At 40.1% G+C, this 19,354-nt stretch overlaps 6 non-coding genes across 6 annotated transcripts; all 6 read right to left on the bottom strand.

The window, feature by feature from the left end:
- Positions 1 to 11,967: 11,967 nt before the first annotated feature.
- Positions 11,968 to 12,040, bottom strand: TRNAR-ACG (transfer RNA arginine (anticodon ACG)). The gene has a single exon. It is a non-coding gene; the product is annotated as a tRNA-Arg (tRNA).
- A 478-nt stretch (positions 12,041 to 12,518) lies between these two features.
- Positions 12,519 to 12,591, bottom strand: TRNAC-ACA (transfer RNA cysteine (anticodon ACA)). Its single transcript has one exon. It is a non-coding gene; the product is annotated as a tRNA-Cys (tRNA).
- A 478-nt stretch (positions 12,592 to 13,069) lies between these two features.
- Positions 13,070 to 13,142, bottom strand: TRNAC-ACA (transfer RNA cysteine (anticodon ACA)). The gene has a single exon. It is a non-coding gene; the product is annotated as a tRNA-Cys (tRNA).
- Positions 13,143 to 13,869: 727 nt separating this feature from the next.
- On the bottom strand, positions 13,870 to 13,942 carry TRNAC-ACA (transfer RNA cysteine (anticodon ACA)). Its single transcript has one exon. It is a non-coding gene; the product is annotated as a tRNA-Cys (tRNA).
- A 478-nt stretch (positions 13,943 to 14,420) lies between these two features.
- On the bottom strand, positions 14,421 to 14,493 carry TRNAC-ACA (transfer RNA cysteine (anticodon ACA)). The gene has a single exon. It is a non-coding gene; the product is annotated as a tRNA-Cys (tRNA).
- Positions 14,494 to 16,032: 1,539 nt separating this feature from the next.
- Positions 16,033 to 16,105, bottom strand: TRNAC-ACA (transfer RNA cysteine (anticodon ACA)). Its single transcript has one exon. It is a non-coding gene; the product is annotated as a tRNA-Cys (tRNA).
- Positions 16,106 to 19,354: the final 3,249 nt, after the last annotated feature.

The following is a 19,354-nucleotide window of genomic DNA, read 5'->3' as shown; positions in this document are numbered from 1 at the left end:
GCAAAGCAAGTCGGAACAAGATAGAGGGGAAATATTTTCATGGAATCTGGAAATCATGTGAGGCAAATCAAATGGAAACCAGCTAATAACGAAATATTTTCATGTGATTGAGAACTCTTGTGAAGTTTTTACTTTTTTCCACAGCACATTTTCGGAAAAGGCTAAATCACATATTTCCAGATTTTTGCCATCTAGAACAAAGAGAACAAGCCGTAGATAAAATGTGTTGTGTATTTCCTGAAAATCCATGAATATTCTTAAACCTTGGGTAAATATCATTAAAAATAAGTAAGCAAAGGGTTACTGCCGTGACCCTGATTCGGACCGTGGTTGCTGCGGCCTCAACACAGAGTACTAACCTCTATACGATCACGGCAACATGTACGAGCCAGGTAGGAGTCAAACCTACAATCTTCTGATTCGTAGTCAGACGCGTTGTCCATTGCGCCACTGGCCCAGATGCAACGAGTATTGTTGCTTATGCATCACATTTCTGGATCACCTCAAAACTTACACAAGGATCCGATTGCCATAAGTTCCTTTCATGTATTGCAAAGCAAGTCGGAACCAGATAGAGGGGAAATATTTTCATGGAATCCGGAAATCATGTGAGGCAAATCAAATGGAAACTAGCTAATAACGAAATATTTTCATGTGATTGAGAACTCTTGTGAAGTTTTTACTTTTTTCCACAACACATTTTCGGAACAGGCTAAATCACATATTTCCAGATTTTTGCCATCTAGAACAAAGAGAACAAGCCGTAGATAAAATGTGTTGTGTATTTCCTGAAAATCCATGAATATTCTTAAACCTTGGGTAAATATCATTAAAAATAAGTAAGCAAAGGGTTACTGCCGTGACCCGGATTCAGACCGGCGTTGCTGCGGCCACAACACAGAGTACTAACCACTATACGATCACGGCAACATGTACGAGCCAGGTAGGAGTCAAACCTACAATCTTCTGATTCGTAGTCAGACGCGTTGTCCATTGCGCCACTGGCCCAGATGCAATGAGTATTGTTGCTTATGCATCACATTTCTGGATCACCTCAAAACTTACACAAGGATCCGATTGCCATAAGTTCCTTTCATGTATTGCAAAGCAAGTCGGAACCAGATAGAGGGGAAATATTTTCATGGAATCTGGAAATCATGTGAGGCAAATCAAATGGAAACCAGCTAATAACGAAATATTTTCATGTGATTGAGAACTCTTGTGAAGTTTTTACTTTATTCCACAACACATTTTCGCAACAGGCTAAATCACATATTTCCAGATTTTTGCCATCTAGAACAAAGAGAACAAGCCGTAGATAAAATGTGTTGTGTATTTCCTGAAAATCCATGAATATTCTTAAACCTTGGGTAAATATCATTAAAAATAAGTAAGCAAAGGGTTACTGCCGTGACCCGGATTCGGACCGGGGTTGCTGCGGCCACAACGCAGAGTACTAACCACTATACGATCACGGCAACATGTACGAGCCAGGTAGGAGACAAACCTACAATCTTCTGATTCGTAGTCAGACGCTTTGTCCATTGCGCCACAGGCCCAGATGCAATGAGTATTGTTGCTTATGCATCACATTTCTGGATCACCTCAAAACTTACACAAGGATCCGATTGTCATAAGTTCCTTTTATGTATTGCAAAGCAAGTCGGAACCAGATAGAGGGGAAATATTTTCATGGAATCCGGAAATCATGTGAGGCAAATCAAATGGAAACTAGCTAATAACGAAATATTTTCATGTGATTGAGAACTCTTGTGAAGTTTTTACTTTTTTCCACAACACATTTTCGGAACAGGCTAAATCACATATTTCCAGATTTTTGCCATCTAGAACAAAGAGAACAAGCCGTAGATAAAATGTGTTGTGTATTTCCTGAAAATCCATGAATATTCTTAAACCTTGGGTAAATATCATTAAAAATAAGTAAGCAAAGGGTTACTGCCGTGACCCGGATTCAGACCGGGGATGCTGCGGCCATAACACAGAGTACTAACCACTATACGATCACGGCAACATGTACGAGCCAGGTAGGAGTCAAACCTACAATCTTCTGATTCGTAGTCAGACGCGTTGTCCATTGCGCCACTGGCCCAGATGCAATGAGTATTGTTGCTTATGCATCACATTTCTGGATCACCTCAAAACTTACACAAGGATCCGATTGCCATAAGTTCCTTTCATGTATTGCAAAGCAAGTCGGAACCAGATAGAGGGGAAATATTTTCATGGAATCTGGAAATCATGTGAGGCAAATCAAATGGAAACCAGCTAATAACGAAATATTTTCATGTGATTGAGAACTCTTGTGAAGTTTTTACTTTATTCCACAACACATTTTCGCAACAGGCTAAATCACATATTTCCAGATTTTTGCCATCTAGAACAAAGAGAACAAGCCGTAGATAAAATGTGTTGTGTATTTCCTGAAAATCCATGAATATTCTTAAACCTTGGGTAAATATCATTAAAAATAAGTAAGCAAAGGGTTACTGCCGTGACCCGGATTCGGACCGGGGTTGCTGCGGCCACAACGCAGGGTACTAACCACTATACGATCACGGCAACATGTACGAGCCAGGTAGGAGACAAACCTACAATCTTCTGATTCGTAGTCAGACGCTTTGTCCATTGCGCCACTGGCCCAGATGCAATGAGTATTGTTGCTTATGCATCACATTTCTGGATCACCTCAAAACTTACACAAGGATCCGATTGTCATAAGTTCCTTTTATGTATTGCAAAGCAAGTCGGAACCAGATAGAGGGGAAATATTTTCATGGAATCTGGAAATCATGTGAGGCAAATCAAATGGAAACCAGCTAATAACGAAATATTTTCATGTGATTGAGAACTCTTGTGAAGTTTTTACTTTGTTCCACAACACATTTTCGGAACAGGCTAAATCACATATTTCCAGATTTTTGCCATCTAGAACAAAGAGAACAAGCCGTAGATAAAATGTGTTGTGTATTTCCTGAAAATCCATGAATATTCTTAAACCTTGGGTAAATATCATTAAAAATAAGTAAGCAAAGGGTTACTGACGTGACCCGGATTCGGACCGGGGTTGCTGCGGCCACAACGCAGAGTACTAACCACTATACGATCATGGCAACATGTACGAGCCAGGTAGGAGTCAAACCTACAATCTTCTGATTCGTAGTCAGACGCGTTGTCCATTGCGCCACTGGCCCAGATGCAACAAGTATTGTTGCTTATGCATCACATTTCTGGATCACCTCAAAACTTACACAAGGATCCGATTGCCATAAGTTCCTTTCATGTATTGCAAAGCAAGTCGGAACCAGATAGAGGGGAAATATTTTCATGGAATCCGGAAATCATGTGAGGCAAATCAAATGGAAACCAGCTAATAACGAAATATTTTCATGTGATTGAGAACTCTTGTGAAGTTTTTACTTTTTTCCACAACACATTTTCGGAACAGGCTAACTCACATATTTCCAGATTTTTGCCATCTAGAACAAAGAGAACAAGCCGTAGATAAAATGTGTTGTGTATTTCCTGAAAATCCATGAATATTCTTAAACCTTGGGTAAATATCATTAAAAATAAGTAAGCAAAGGGTTACTGCCGTGACCCGGATTCGGACCGGGGTTGCTGCGGCCACAACGCAGAGTTCTAACCACTATACGATCACGGCAACATGTACGAGCCAGGTAGGAGTCAAACCTACAATCTTCTGATTCGTAGTCAGACGCGTTGTCCATTGCGCCACTGGCCCAGATGCAACGAGTACTGTTGCTTATGCATCACATTTCTGGATCACCTCAAAACTTACACAAGGATGCGATTGCCATAAGTTCCTTTCATGTATTGCAAAGCAAGTCGGAACCAGATAGAGGGGAAATATTTTCATGGAATCCGGAAATCATGTGAGGCAAATCAAATGGAAACCAGCTAATAACGAAATATTTTCATGTGATTGAGAACTCTTGTGAAGTTTTTACTTTTTTCCACAACACATTTTCGGAACAGGCTAAATCACATATTTCCAGATTTTTGCCATCTAGAACAAAGAGAACAAGCCGTAGATAAAATGTGTTGTGTATTTCCTGAAAATCCATGAATATTCTTAAACCTTGGGTAAATATCATTAAAAATAAGTAAGCAAAGGGTTACTGCCGTGACCCGGATTCGGACCGGGGTTGCTGCGGCCACAACGCAGGGTACTAACCACTATACGATCACGGCAACATGTACGAGCCAGGTAGGAGACAAACCTACAATCTTCTGATTCGTAGTCAGACGCTTTGTCCATTGCGCCACTGGCCCAGATGCAATGAGTATTGTTGCTTATGCATCACATTTCTGGATCACCTCAAAACTTACACAAGGATCCGATTGTCATAAGTTCCTTTTATGTATTGCAAAGCAAGTCGGAACCAGATAGAGGGGAAATATTTTCATGGAATCTGGAAATCATGTGAGGCAAATCAAATGGAAACCAGCTAATAACGAAATATTTTCATGTGATTGAGAACTCTTGTGAAGTTTTTACTTTGTTCCACAACACATTTTCGGAACAGGCTAAATCACATATTTCCAGATTTTTGCCATCTAGAACAAAGAGAACAAGCCGTAGATAAAATGTGTTGTGTATTTCCTGAAAATCCATGAATATTCTTAAACCTTGGGTAAATATCATTAAAAATAAGTAAGCAAAGGGTTACTGACGTGACCCGGATTCGGACCGGGGTTGCTGCGGCCACAACGCAGAGTACTAACCACTATACGATCATGGCAACATGTACGAGCCAGGTAGGAGTCAAACCTACAATCTTCTGATTCGTAGTCAGACGCGTTGTCCATTGCGCCACTGGCCCAGATGCAACAAGTATTGTTGCTTATGCATCACATTTCTGGATCACCTCAAAACTTACACAAGGATCCGATTGCCATAAGTTCCTTTCATGTATTGCAAAGCAAGTCGGAACCAGATAGAGGGGAAATATTTTCATGGAATCCGGAAATCATGTGAGGCAAATCAAATGGAAACCAGCTAATAACGAAATATTTTCATGTGATTGAGAACTCTTGTGAAGTTTTTACTTTTTTCCACAACACATTTTCGGAACAGGCTAACTCACATATTTCCAGATTTTTGCCATCTAGAACAAAGAGAACAAGCCGTAGATAAAATGTGTTGTGTATTTCCTGAAAATCCATGAATATTCTTAAACCTTGGGTAAATATCATTAAAAATAAGTAAGCAAAGGGTTACTGCCGTGACCCGGATTCGGACCGGGGTTGCTGCGGCCACAACGCAGAGTTCTAACCACTATACGATCACGGCAACATGTACGAGCCAGGTAGGAGTCAAACCTACAATCTTCTGATTCGTAGTCAGACGCGTTGTCCATTGCGCCACTGGCCCAGATGCAACGAGTACTGTTGCTTATGCATCACATTTCTGGATCACCTCAAAACTTACACAAGGATGCGATTGCCATAAGTTCCTTTCATGTATTGCAAAGCAAGTCGGAACCAGATAGAGGGGAAATATTTTCATGGAATCCGGAAATCATGTGAGGCAAATCAAATGGAAACCAGCTAATAACGAAATATTTTCATGTGATTGAGAACTCTTGTGAAGTTTTTACTTTTTTCCACAACACATTTTCGGAACAGGCTAAATCACATATTTCCAGATTTTTGCCATCTAGAACAAAGAGAACAAGCCGTAGATAAAATGTGTTGTGTATTTCCTGAAAATCCATGAATATTCTTAAACCTTGGGTAAATATCATTAAAAATAAGTAAGCAAAGGGTTACTTCCGTGACCTGGATTCCGAACGGCGTTGCTGCGGCCACAACGCAGAGTACTAACCACTATACGATAAAGGCAACATGTACGAGCCAGGTAGGAGTCGAACCTACAATCTTCTGATTTGTAGTCTGACAAGTTGTCCATTGCGCCACTGGCCCAGATGCAACGAGTACTGTTGCTTATGCATCACATTTCTGGATCACCTCAAAACTTACACAAGGATCCGATTGCCATAAGTTCCTTTCATGTATTGCAAAGCAAGTCGGAACCAGATAGAGGGGAAATATTTTCATGGAATCCGGAAATCATGTGAGGCAAATCAAATGGAAACCAGCTAATAACGAAATATTTTCATGTGATTGAGAACTCTTGTGAAGTTTTTACTTTTTTCCACAACACATTTTCGGAACAGGCTAAATCACATATTTCCAGATTTTTGCCATCTAGAACAAAGAGAACAAGCCGTAGATAAAATGTGTTGTGTATTTCCTGAAAATCCATGAATATTCTTAAACCTTGGGTAAATATCATTAAAAATAAGTAAGCAAAGGGTTACTGCCGTGACCCGGATTCAGACCGGCGTTGCTGCGGCCACAACACAGAGTACTAACCACTATACGATCACGGCAACATGTACGAGCCAGGTAGGAGTCAAACCTACAATCTTCTGATTCGTAGTCAGACGCGTTGTCCATTGCGCCACTGGCCCAGATGCAATGAGTATTGTTGCTTATGCATCACATTTCTGGATCACCTCAAAACTTACACAAGGATCCGATTGCCATAAGTTCCTTTCATGTATTGCAAAGCAAGTCGGAACCAGATAGAGGGGAAATATTTTCATGGAATCTGGAAATCATGTGAGGCAAATCAAATGGAAACCAGCTAATAACGAAATATTTTCATGTGATTGAGAACTCTTGTGAAGTTTTTACTTTATTCCACAACACATTTTCGCAACAGGCTAAATCACATATTTCCAGATTTTTGCCATCTAGAACAAAGAGAACAAGCCGTAGATAAAATGTGTTGTGTATTTCCTGAAAATCCATGAATATTCTTAAACCTTGGGTAAATATCATTAAAAATAAGTAAGCAAAGGGTTACTGCCGTGACCCGGATTCGGACCGGGGTTGCTGCGGCCACAACGCAGAGTACTAACCACTATACGATCACGGCAACATGTACGAGCCAGGTAGGAGACAAACCTACAATCTTCTGATTCGTAGTCAGACGCTTTGTCCATTGCGCCACAGGCCCAGATGCAATGAGTATTGTTGCTTATGCATCACATTTCTGGATCACCTCAAAACTTACACAAGGATCCGATTGTCATAAGTTCCTTTTATGTATTGCAAAGCAAGTCGGAACCAGATAGAGGGGAAATATTTTCATGGAATCCGGAAATCATGTGAGGCAAATCAAATGGAAACTAGCTAATAACGAAATATTTTCATGTGATTGAGAACTCTTGTGAAGTTTTTACTTTTTTCCACAACACATTTTCGGAACAGGCTAAATCACATATTTCCAGATTTTTGCCATCTAGAACAAAGAGAACAAGCCGTAGATAAAATGTGTTGTGTATTTCCTGAAAATCCATGAATATTCTTAAACCTTGGGTAAATATCATTAAAAATAAGTAAGCAAAGGGTTACTGCCGTGACCCGGATTCAGACCGGGGATGCTGCGGCCATAACACAGAGTACTAACCACTATACGATCACGGCAACATGTACGAGCCAGGTAGGAGTCAAACCTACAATCTTCTGATTCGTAGTCAGACGCGTTGTCCATTGCGCCACTGGCCCAGATGCAATGAGTATTGTTGCTTATGCATCACATTTCTGGATCACCTCAAAACTTACACAAGGATCCGATTGCCATAAGTTCCTTTCATGTATTGCAAAGCAAGTCGGAACCAGATAGAGGGGAAATATTTTCATGGAATCTGGAAATCATGTGAGGCAAATCAAATGGAAACCAGCTAATAACGAAATATTTTCATGTGATTGAGAACTCTTGTGAAGTTTTTACTTTATTCCACAACACATTTTCGCAACAGGCTAAATCACATATTTCCAGATTTTTGCCATCTAGAACAAAGAGAACAAGCCGTAGATAAAATGTGTTGTGTATTTCCTGAAAATCCATGAATATTCTTAAACCTTGGGTAAATATCATTAAAAATAAGTAAGCAAAGGGTTACTGCCGTGACCCGGATTCGGACCGGGGTTGCTGCGGCCACAACGCAGGGTACTAACCACTATACGATCACGGCAACATGTACGAGCCAGGTAGGAGACAAACCTACAATCTTCTGATTCGTAGTCAGATGCTTTGTCCATTGCGCCACTGGCCCAGATGCAATGAGTATTGTTGCTTATGCATCACATTTCTGGATCACCTCAAAACTTACACAAGGATCCGATTGTCATAAGTTCCTTTTATGTATTGCAAAGCAAGTCGGAACCAGATAGAGGGGAAATATTTTCATGGAATCTGGAAATCATGTGAGGCAAATCAAATGGAAACCAGCTAATAACGAAATATTTTCATGTGATTGAGAACTCTTGTGAAGTTTTTACTTTGTTCCACAACACATTTTCGGAACAGGCTAAATCACATATTTCCAGATTTTTGCCATCTAGAACAAAGAGAACAAGCCGTAGATAAAATGTGTTGTGTATTTCCTGAAAATCCATGAATATTCTTAAACCTTGGGTAAATATCATTAAAAATAAGTAAGCAAAGGGTTACTGACGTGACCCGGATTCGGACCGGGGTTGCTGCGGCCACAACGCAGAGTACTAACCACTATACGATCATGGCAACATGTACGAGCCAGGTAGGAGTCAAACCTACAATCTTCTGATTCGTAGTCAGACGCGTTGTCCATTGCGCCACTGGCCCAGATGCAACAAGTATTGTTGCTTATGCATCACATTTCTGGATCACCTCAAAACTTACACAAGGATCCGATTGCCATAAGTTCCTTTCATGTATTGCAAAGCAAGTCGGAACCAGATAGAGGGGAAATATTTTCATGGAATCCGGAAATCATGTGAGGCAAATCAAATGGAAACCAGCTAATAACGAAATATTTTCATGTGATTGAGAACTCTTGTGAAGTTTTTACTTTTTTCCACAACACATTTTCGGAACAGGCTAACTCACATATTTCCAGATTTTTGCCATCTAGAACAAAGAGAACAAGCCGTAGATAAAATGTGTTGTGTATTTCCTGAAAATCCATGAATATTCTTAAACCTTGGGTAAATATCATTAAAAATAAGTAAGCAAAGGGTTACTGCCGTGACCCGGATTCGGACCGGGGTTGCTGCGGCCACAACGCAGAGTTCTAACCACTATACGATCACGGCAACATGTACGAGCCAGGTAGGAGCCAGGTAGGAGTCAAACCTACAATCTTCTGATTCGTAGTCAGACGCGTTGTCCATTGCGCCACTGGCCCAGATGCAACGAGTACTGTTGCTTATGCATCACATTTCTGGATCACCTCAAAACTTACACAAGGATGCGATTGCCATAAGTTCCTTTCATGTATTGCAAAGCAAGTCGGAACCAGATAGAGGGGAAATATTTTCATGGAATCCGGAAATCATGTGAGGCAAATCAAATGGAAACCAGCTAATAACGAAATATTTTCATGTGATTGAGAACTCTTGTGAAGTTTTTACTTTTTTCCACAACACATTTTCGGAACAGGCTAAATCACATATTTCCAGATTTTTGCCATCTAGAACAAAGAGAACAAGCCGTAGATAAAATGTGTTGTGTATTTCCTGAAAATCCATGAATATTCTTAAACCTTGGGTAAATATCATTAAAAATAAGTAAGCAAAGGGTTACTTCCGTGACCTGGATTCCGAACGGCGTTGCTGCGGCCACAACGCAGAGTACTATCCACTATACGATAAAGGCAACATGTACGAGCCAGGTAGGAGTCGAACCTCCAATCTTCTGATTCGTAGTCTGACAAGTTGTCCATTGCGCCACTGGCCCAGATGCAACGAGTATTGTTGCTTATGCATCACATTTCTGGATCACCTCAAAACTTACACAAGGATCCGATTGCCATAAGTTCCTTTCATGTATTGCAAAGCAAGTCGGAACCAGATAGAGGGGAAATATTTTCATTGAATCTGGAAATCATGTGAGGCAAATCAAATGGAAACCAGCTAATAACGAAATATTTTCATGTGATTGAGAACTCTTGTGAAGTTTTTACTTTTTTCCACAACACATTTTCGGAACAGGCTAAATCACATATTTCCAGATTTTTGCCATCTAGAACAAAGAGAACAAGCAATAGATAAAATGTGTTGTGTATTTCCTGAAAATCCATGAATATTCTTAAACCTTGGGTAAATATCATTAAAAATAAGTAAGCAAAGGGTTACTTCCGTGACCTGGATTCCGAACGGCGTTGCTGCGGCCACAACGCAGAGTACTAACCACTATACGATAAAGGCAACATGTACGAGCCAGGTAGGAGTCGAACCTACAATCTTCTGATTTGTAGTCTGACAAGTTGTCCATTGCGCCACTGGCCCAGATGCAACGAGTACTGTTGCTTATGCATCACATTTCTGGATCACCTCAAAACTTACACAAGGATCCGATTGCCATAAGTTCCTTTCATGTATTGCAAAGCAAGTCGGAACCAGATAGAGGGGAAATATTTTCATGGAATCCGGAAATCATGTGAGGCAAATCAAATGGAAACCAGCTAATAACGAAATATTTTCATGTGATTGAGAACTCTTGTGAAGTTTTTACTTTTTTCCACAACACATTTTCGGAACAGGCTAAATCACATATTTCCAGATTTTTGCCATCTAGAACAAAGAGAACAAGCCGTAGATAAAATGTGTTGTGTATTGCCTGAAAATCCATGAATATTCTTAAACCTTGGGTAAATATCATTAAAAATAAGTAAGCAAAGGGTTACTGCCGTGACCCGGATTCGGACTGGGGTTGCTGCGGCCACAACGCAGAGTACTAACCACTATACGATCACGGCAACATGTACGAGCCAGGTAGGAGTCAAACCTACAATCTTCTGATTCGTAGTCAGACGCGTTGTCCATTGCGCCACTGGCCCAGATGCAATGAGTATTGTTGCTTATGCATCACATTTCTGGATCACCTCAAAACTTACACAAGGATCCGATTGTCATAAGTTCCTTTCATGTATTGCAAAGCAAGTCGGAACCAGATAGAGGGGAAAATATTTTCATGGAATCTGGAAATCATGTGAGGCAAATCAAATGGAAACCAGCTAATAACTAAATATTTTCATGTGATTGAGAACTCTTGTGAAGTTTTTACTTTTTTCCACAACACATTTTCGGAACAGGCTAAATCACATATTTCCAGATTTTTGCCATCTAGAACAAACAAAACAAGCCGTAGATAAAATGTGTTGTGTATTTCCTGAAAATCCATGAATATTCTTAAACCTTGGGTAAATATCATTAAAAATAAGTAAGCAAAGGTTTACTGCCGTGACCCGGATTCGGACCGGGGTTGCTGCGGCCACAACGCAGAATACTAACCACTATACGATCACGGCAACATGTATGAGCAAGGTAGGAGTCGAACCTACATTTTTCTGATTTGTAGTCAGACACGTTGTCCATTGCGCCACTGAACCAGATGCAACGAATATTGTTGCTTATGCATCACATTTCTGGATCACCTCAAAACTTACACAAGGATCCGATTGCCATAAGTTCCTTTCATGTATTGCAAAGCAAGTCGGAACCAGATAGAGAGGAAATATTTTCATGGAATCCGGAAATCATGTGAGGCAAATCAAATGGAAACCAGCTAATAACGAAATATTTTCATGTGATTGAGAACTCTTGTGAAGTTTTTACATTTTTCCACAACACATTTTCGGAACAGGCTAAATCACATATTTCCAGATTTTTGCCATCTAGAACAAAGAGAACAAGCCGTAGATAAAATGTGTTGTGTATTTCCTGAAAATCCATGAATATTCTTAAACCTTGGGTAAATATCATTAAAAATAAGTAAGCAAAGGGTTACTGCCTTGACCCGGATTCGGACCGGGGTTGCTGCGGCCACAACGCAGAGTACTAACTACTATACGATCACGGCAACATGTACGAGCCAGGTAGGAGTCGAACCTACAATCTTCTGATTCGTAGTCAGACGCGTTGTCCATTGCGCCACTGGCCCAGATGCAACGAGTACTGTTGCTTATGCATCACATTTCTGGATCACCTCAAAACTTACACAAGGATCCGATTGCCATAAGTTCCTTTCATGTATTGCAAAGCAAGTCGGAACCAGATAGAGGGGAAATATTTTCATGGAATCCGGAAATCATGTGAGGCAAATCAAATGGAAACCAGCTAATAACGAAATATTTTCATGTGATTGAGAACTCTTGTGAAGTTTTTACTTTTTTCCACAACACATTTTCGGAACAGGCTAAATCACATATTTCCAGATTTTTGCCATCTAGAACAAAGAGAACAAGCCGTAGATAAAATGTGTTGTGTATTTCCTGAAAATCCATGAATATTCTTAAACCTTGGGTAAATATCATTAAAAATAAGTAAGCAAAGGGTTACTGCCGTGACCCGGATTCGGACCGGGGTTGCTGCAGCCACAACGCAGAGTACTAACCACTATACGATCACGGCAACATGTACGAGCCAGATAGGAGTCAAACCTACAATCTTCTGATTTGTAGTCAGAAGCGTTGTCCATTGCGCCACTGGCCCAGATGCAACGAGTACTGTTGCTTATGCATCACATTTCTGGATCACCTCAAAACTTACACAAGGATCCGATTGCCATAAGTTCCTTTCATGTATTGCAAAGCAAGTCGGAACCAGATAGAGGGGAAATATTTTCATGGAATCCGGAAATCATGTGAGGCAAATCAAATGGAAACCAGCTAATAACGAAATATTTTCATGTGATTGAGAACTCTTGTGAAGTTTTTACTTTTTTCCACAACACATTTTCGGAACAGGCTAAATCACATATTTCCAGATTTTTGCCATCTAGAACAAAGAGAACAAGCCGTAGATAAAATGTGTTGTGTATTTCCTGAAAATCCATGAATATTCTTAAACCTTGGGTAAATATCATTAAAAATAAGTAAGCAAAGGGTTACTGCCGTGACCCGGATTCGGACCGGGGTTGCTGCAGCCACAACGCAGAGTACTAACCACTATACGATCACGGCAACATGTACGAGCCAGGTAGGAGTCAAACCTACAATCTTCTGATTTGTAGTCAGAAGCGTTGTCCATTGCGCCACTGGCCCAGATGCAACAAGTATTGTTGCTTATGCATCACATTTCTGGATCACCTCAAAACTTACACAAGGATCCGATTGCCATAAGTTCCTTTCATGTATTGCAAAGCAAGTCGGAACCAGATAGAGGGGAAATATTTTCATGGAATCCGGAAATCATGTGAGGCAAATCAAATGGAAACCAGCTAATAACGAAATATTTTCATGTGATTGAGAACTCTTGTGAAGTTTTTACTTTTTTCCACAACACATTTTCGGAACAGGCTAAATCACATATTTCCAGATTTTTGCATCACATTTCTGGATCACCTCAAAACTTACACAAGGATCCGATTGCCATAAGTTCCTTTCATGTATTGCAAAGCAAGTCGGAACCAGATAGAGGGGAAATATTTTCATGGAATCCGGAAATCATGTGAGGCAAATCAAATGGAAACCAGCTAATAACGAAATATTTTCATGTGATTGAGAACTCTTGTGAAGTTTTTACTTTTTTCCACAACACATTTTCGGAACAGGCTAAATCACATATTTCCAGATTTTTGCCATCTAGAACAAAGAGAACAAGCCGTAGATAAAATGTGTTGTGTATTTCCTGAAAATCCATGAATATTCTTAAACCTTGGGTAAATATCATTAAAAATAAGTAAGCAAAGCTTTACTGCCGTGACCCGGACCGGGGTTGCTGCGGCCACAACGCAGAATACTAACCACTATACGATCACGGCAACATGTATGAGCCAGGTAGGAGTCGAACCTACATTCTACTGATTTGTAGTCAGACACGTTGTCCATTGCGCCACTGGCCCAGATGCAACGAATATTGTTGCTTATGCATCACATTTCTGGATCACCTCAAAACTTACACAAGGATCCGATTGCCATAAGTTCCTTTCATGTATTGCAAAGCAAGTCGGAACCAGATAGAGAGGAAATATTTTCATGGAATCCGGAAATCATGTGAGGCAAATCAAATGGAAACCAGCTAATAACGAAATATTTTCATGTGATTGAGAACTCTTGTGAAGTTTTTACTTTTTTCCACAACACATTTTCGGAACAGGCTAAATCACATATTTCCAGATTTTTGCCATCTAGAACAAAGAGAACAAGCCGTAGATAAAATGTGTTGTGTATTTCCTGAAAATCCATGAATATTCTTAAACCTTGGGTAAATATCATTAAAAATAAGTAAGCAAAGGGTTACTGCCGTGACCCGGATTCGGACCGGGGTTGCTGCAGCCACAACGCAGAGTACTAACCACTATACGATCACGGCAACATGTACGAGCCAGGTAGGAGTCAAACCTACAATCTTCTGATTTGTAGTCAGAAGCGTTGTCCATTGCGCCACTGGCCCAGATGCAACAAGTATTGTTGCTTATGCATCACATTTCTGGATCACCTCAAAACTTACACAAGGATCCGATTGCCATAAGTTCCTTTCATGTATTGCAAAGCAAGTCGGAACCAGATAGAGGGGAAATATTTTCATGGAATCCGGAAATCATGTGAGGCAAATCAAATGGAAACCAGCTAATAACTAAATATTTTCATGTGATTGAGAACTCTTGTGAAGTTTTTACTTTTTTCCACAACACATTTTCGGAACAGGCTAAATCACATATTTCCAGATTTTTGCATCACATTTCTGGATCACCTCAAAACTTACACAAGGATCCGATTGCCATAAGTTCCTTTCATGTATTGCAAAGCAAGTCGGAACCAGATAGAGGGGAAATATTTTCATGGAATCCGGAAATCATGTGAGGCAAATCAAATGGAAACCAGCTAATAACGAAATATTTTCATGTGATTGAGAACTCTTGTGAAGTTTTTACTTTTTTCCACAACACATTTTCGGAACAGGCTAAATCACATATTTCCAGATTTTTGCATCACATTTCTGGATCACCTCAAAACTTACACAAGGATCCGATTGCCATAAGTTCCTTTCATGTATTGCAAAGCAAGTCGGAACCAGATAGAGGGGAAATATTTTCATGGAATCCGGAAATCATGTGAGGCAAATCAAATGGAAACCAGCTAATAACGAAATATTTTCATGTGATTGAGAACTCTTGTGAAGTTTTTACTTTTTTCCACCACACATTTTCGGAACAGGCTAAATCACATATTTCCAGATTTTTGCCATCTAGAACAAAGAGAACAAGCCGTAGATAAAATGTGTTGTGTATTTCCTGAAAATCCATGAATATTCTTAAACCTTGGGTAAATATCATTAAAAATAAGTAAGCAAAGGGTTACTGCCGTGACCCGGATTCGGACCGGGGTTGCTGCGGCCACAACGCAGAGTACTAACTACTATACGATCACGGCAACATGTACGAGCCAGGTAGGAGTCGAACCTACAATCTTCTGATTCGTAGTTAGACGCGTTGTCCATTGCGCCACTGGCCCAGATGCAACGAGTACTGTTGCTTATGCATCACATTTCTGGATCACCTCAAAACTTACACAAGGATCCGATTGCCATAAGTTCCTTTCATGTATTGCAAAGCAAGTCGGAACCAGATAGAGGGGAAATATTTTCATGGAATCCGGAAATCATGTGAGGCAAATCAAATGGAAACCAGCTAATAACGAAATATTTTCATGTGATTGAGAACTCTTGTGAAGTTTTTACTTTTTTCCACAATACATTTTCGGAACAGGCTAAATCACATATTTCCAGATTTTTGCCATCTAGAACAAAGAGAACAAGCCGTAGATAAAATGTGTTGTGTATTTCCTGAAAATCCATAAATATTCTTAAACCTTGGGTAAATATCATTAAAAATAAGTAAGCAAAGGGTTACTGCCGTGACCCGGATTCGGACCGGCGTTGCTGCAGCCACAACGCAGAGTACTAACCACTATACGATCACGGCAACATGTACGAGCCAGGTAGGAGTCAAACCTACAATCTTCTGATTTGTAGTCAGAAGCGTTGTCCATTGCGCCACTGGCCCAGATGCAACAAGTATTGTTGCTTATGCATCACATTTCTGGATCACCTCAAAACTTACACAAGGATCCGATTGCCATAAGTTCCTTTCATGTATTGCAAAGCAAGTCAGAACCAGATAGAGGGGAAATATTTTCATGGAATCCGGAAATCATGTGAGGCAAATCAAATGGAAACCAGCTAATAACGAAATATTTTCATGTGATTGAGAACTCTTGTGAAGTTTTTACTTTTTTCCACAACACATTTTCGGAACAGGCTAACTCACATATTTCCAGATTTTTGCCATCTAGAACAAAGAGAACAAGCCGTAGATAAAATGTGTTGTGTATTTCCTGAAAATCCATGAATATTCTTAAACCTTGGGTAAATATCATTAAAAATAAGTAAGCAAAGGGTTACTGCCGTGACCCGGATTCAGACCAGGGTTGCTGCAGCCACAACGCAGAGTACTAACCACTATACGATCACAGCAACATGTACGAGCCAGGTAGCAGTCGAACCTACAATCTTCTGATTCGTATTTAGACGCGTTGTCCATTGCGCCACTGGCCCAGATGCAACGAGTGTTGTTGCTTATGCATCACATTTCTGGATCACCTCAAAACTTACACAAGGATCCGATTGCCATAAGTTCCTTTCATGTATTGCAAAGCAAGTCGGAACCAGATAGAGGGGAAATATTTTCATGGAATCCGGAAATCATGTGAGGCAAATCAAATGGAAACCAGCTAATAACGAAATATTTTCATGTGATTGAGAACTCTTGTGAAGTTTTTACTTTTTTCCACAACACATTTTCGTAACAGGCTAAATCACATATTTCCAGATTTTTGCATCACATTTCTGGATCACCTCAAAACTTACACAAGGATCCGATTGCCATAAGTTCCTTTCATGTATTGCAAAGCAAGTCGGAACCAGATAGAGGGGAAATATTTTCATGGAATCCGGAAATCATGTGAGGCAAATCAAATGGAAACCAGCTAATAACGAAATATTTTCATGTGATTGAGAACTCTTGTGAAGTTTTTACTTTTTTCCACAACACATTTTCGGAACAGGCTAACTCACATATTTCCAGATTTTTGCCATCTAGAACAAAGAGAACAAGCCGTAGATAAAATGTGTTGTGTATTTCCTGAAAATCCATGAATATTCTTAAACCTTGGGTAAATATCATTAAAAATAAGTAAGCAAAGGGTTACTGCCGTGACCCGGATTCGGACCAGGGTTGCTGCGGCCACAACGCATAGTACTAACCACTATACGATCACGGCAACATGTACGAGCCAGGTAGGAGTCGAACCTACAATCTTCTGATTCGTAGTCAGACGCGTTGTCCATTGCGCCACTGTCCCAGATGCCACGAGTATTGTTGCTTATGCATCACATTTCTGGATCACCTCAAAACTTACACAAGGATCCGATTGCCATAAGTTCCTTTCATGTATTGCAAAGCAAGTCGGAACCAGATAGAGGGGAAATATTTTCATGGAATCCGGAAATCATGTGAGGCAAATCAAATGGAAACCAGCTAATAACTAAATATTTTCATGTGATTGAGAACTCTTGTGAAGTTTTTACTTTTTTCCACAACACATTTTCGGAACAGGCTAAATCACATATTTCCAGATTTTTGCCATCTAGAACAAAGAGAACAAGCCGTAGATAAAATGTGTTGTGTATTTCCTGAAAATCCATGAATATTCTTAAACCTTGGGTAAATATCATTAAAAATAAGTAAGCAAAGGGTTACTGCCGTGACCCGGATTCAGACCAGGGTTGCTGCAGCCACAACGCAGAGTACTAACCACTATACGATCACAGCAACATGTACGAGCCAGGTAGCAGTCGAACCTACAATCTTCTGATTCGTAGTTAGACGCGTTGTCCATTGCGCCACTGGCCCAGATGCAACGAGTGTTGTTGCTTATGCATCACATTTCTGGATCACCTCAAAACTTACACAAGGATCCGATTGCCATAAGTTCCTTTCATGTATTGCAAAACAAGTCGGAACCAGATAGAGGGGAAATATTTTCATGGAATCCGGAAATCATGTGAGGCAAATCAAATGGAAACCAGCTAATAACGAAATATTTTCATGTGATTGAGAACTCTTGTGAAGTTTTTACTTTTTTCCACAACACATTTTCGGAACAGGCTAAATCACATATTTCCAGATTTTTGCATCACATTTCTGGATCACCTCAAAACTTACACAAGGATCCGATTGACATAAGTTCCTTTCATGTATTGCAAAGCAAGTCGGAACCAGATAGAGGGGAAATATTTTCATGGAATCCGGAAATCATGTGAGGCAAATCAAATGGAAACCAGCTAATAACTAAATATTTTCATGTGATTGAGAACTCTTGTGAAGTTTTTACTTTTTTCCACAACACATTTTCGGAACAGGCTAAATCACATATTTCCAGATTTTTGCCATCTAGAACAAAGAGAACAAGCCGTAGATAAAATGTGTTGTGTATTTCCTGAAAATCCATGAATATTCTTAAACCTTGGGTAAATATCATTAAAAATAAGTAAGCAAAGGGTTACTGCCGTGACCCGGATTCAGACCAGGGTTGCTGCAGCCACAACGCAGAGTACTAACCACTATACGATCAGAGCAACATGTACGAGCCAGGTAGGAGTCGAACCTACAATCTTCTGATTCGTAGTCAGACGCGTTGTCCATTGCGCCACTGTCCCAGATGCCACGAGTATTGTTGCTTATGCATCACATTTCTGGATCACCTCAAAACTTACACAAGGATCCGATTGCCATAAGTTCCTTTCATGTATTGCAAAGCAAGTCGGAACCAGATAGAGGGGAAATATTTTCATGGAATCCGGAAATCATGTGAGGCAAATCAAATGGAAACCAGCTAATAACTAAATATTTTCATGTGATTGAGAACTCTTGTGAAGTTTTTACTTTTTTCCACAACACATTTTCGGAACAGGCTAAATCACATATTTCCAGATTTTTGCCATCTAGAACAAAGAGAACAAGCCGTAGATAAAATGTGTTGTGTATTTCCTGAAAATCCATGAATATTCTTAAACCTTGGGTAAATATCATTAAAAATAAGTAAGCAAAGGGTTACTGCCGTGACCCGGATTCAGACCAGGGTTGCTGCAGCCACAACGCAGAGTACTAACCACTATACGATCACAGCAACATGTACGAGCCAGGTAGCAGTCGAACCTACAATCTTCTGATTCGTAGTTAGACGCGTTGTCC

This window comes from Rhinoderma darwinii, chromosome 3 (genome assembly GCF_050947455.1).
Source record: "Rhinoderma darwinii isolate aRhiDar2 chromosome 3, aRhiDar2.hap1, whole genome shotgun sequence".
Classification (NCBI taxonomy): Eukaryota; Metazoa; Chordata; class Amphibia; order Anura; family Rhinodermatidae; genus Rhinoderma; species Rhinoderma darwinii.
This window is presented reverse-complemented; position numbering and strand designations above follow the sequence as displayed.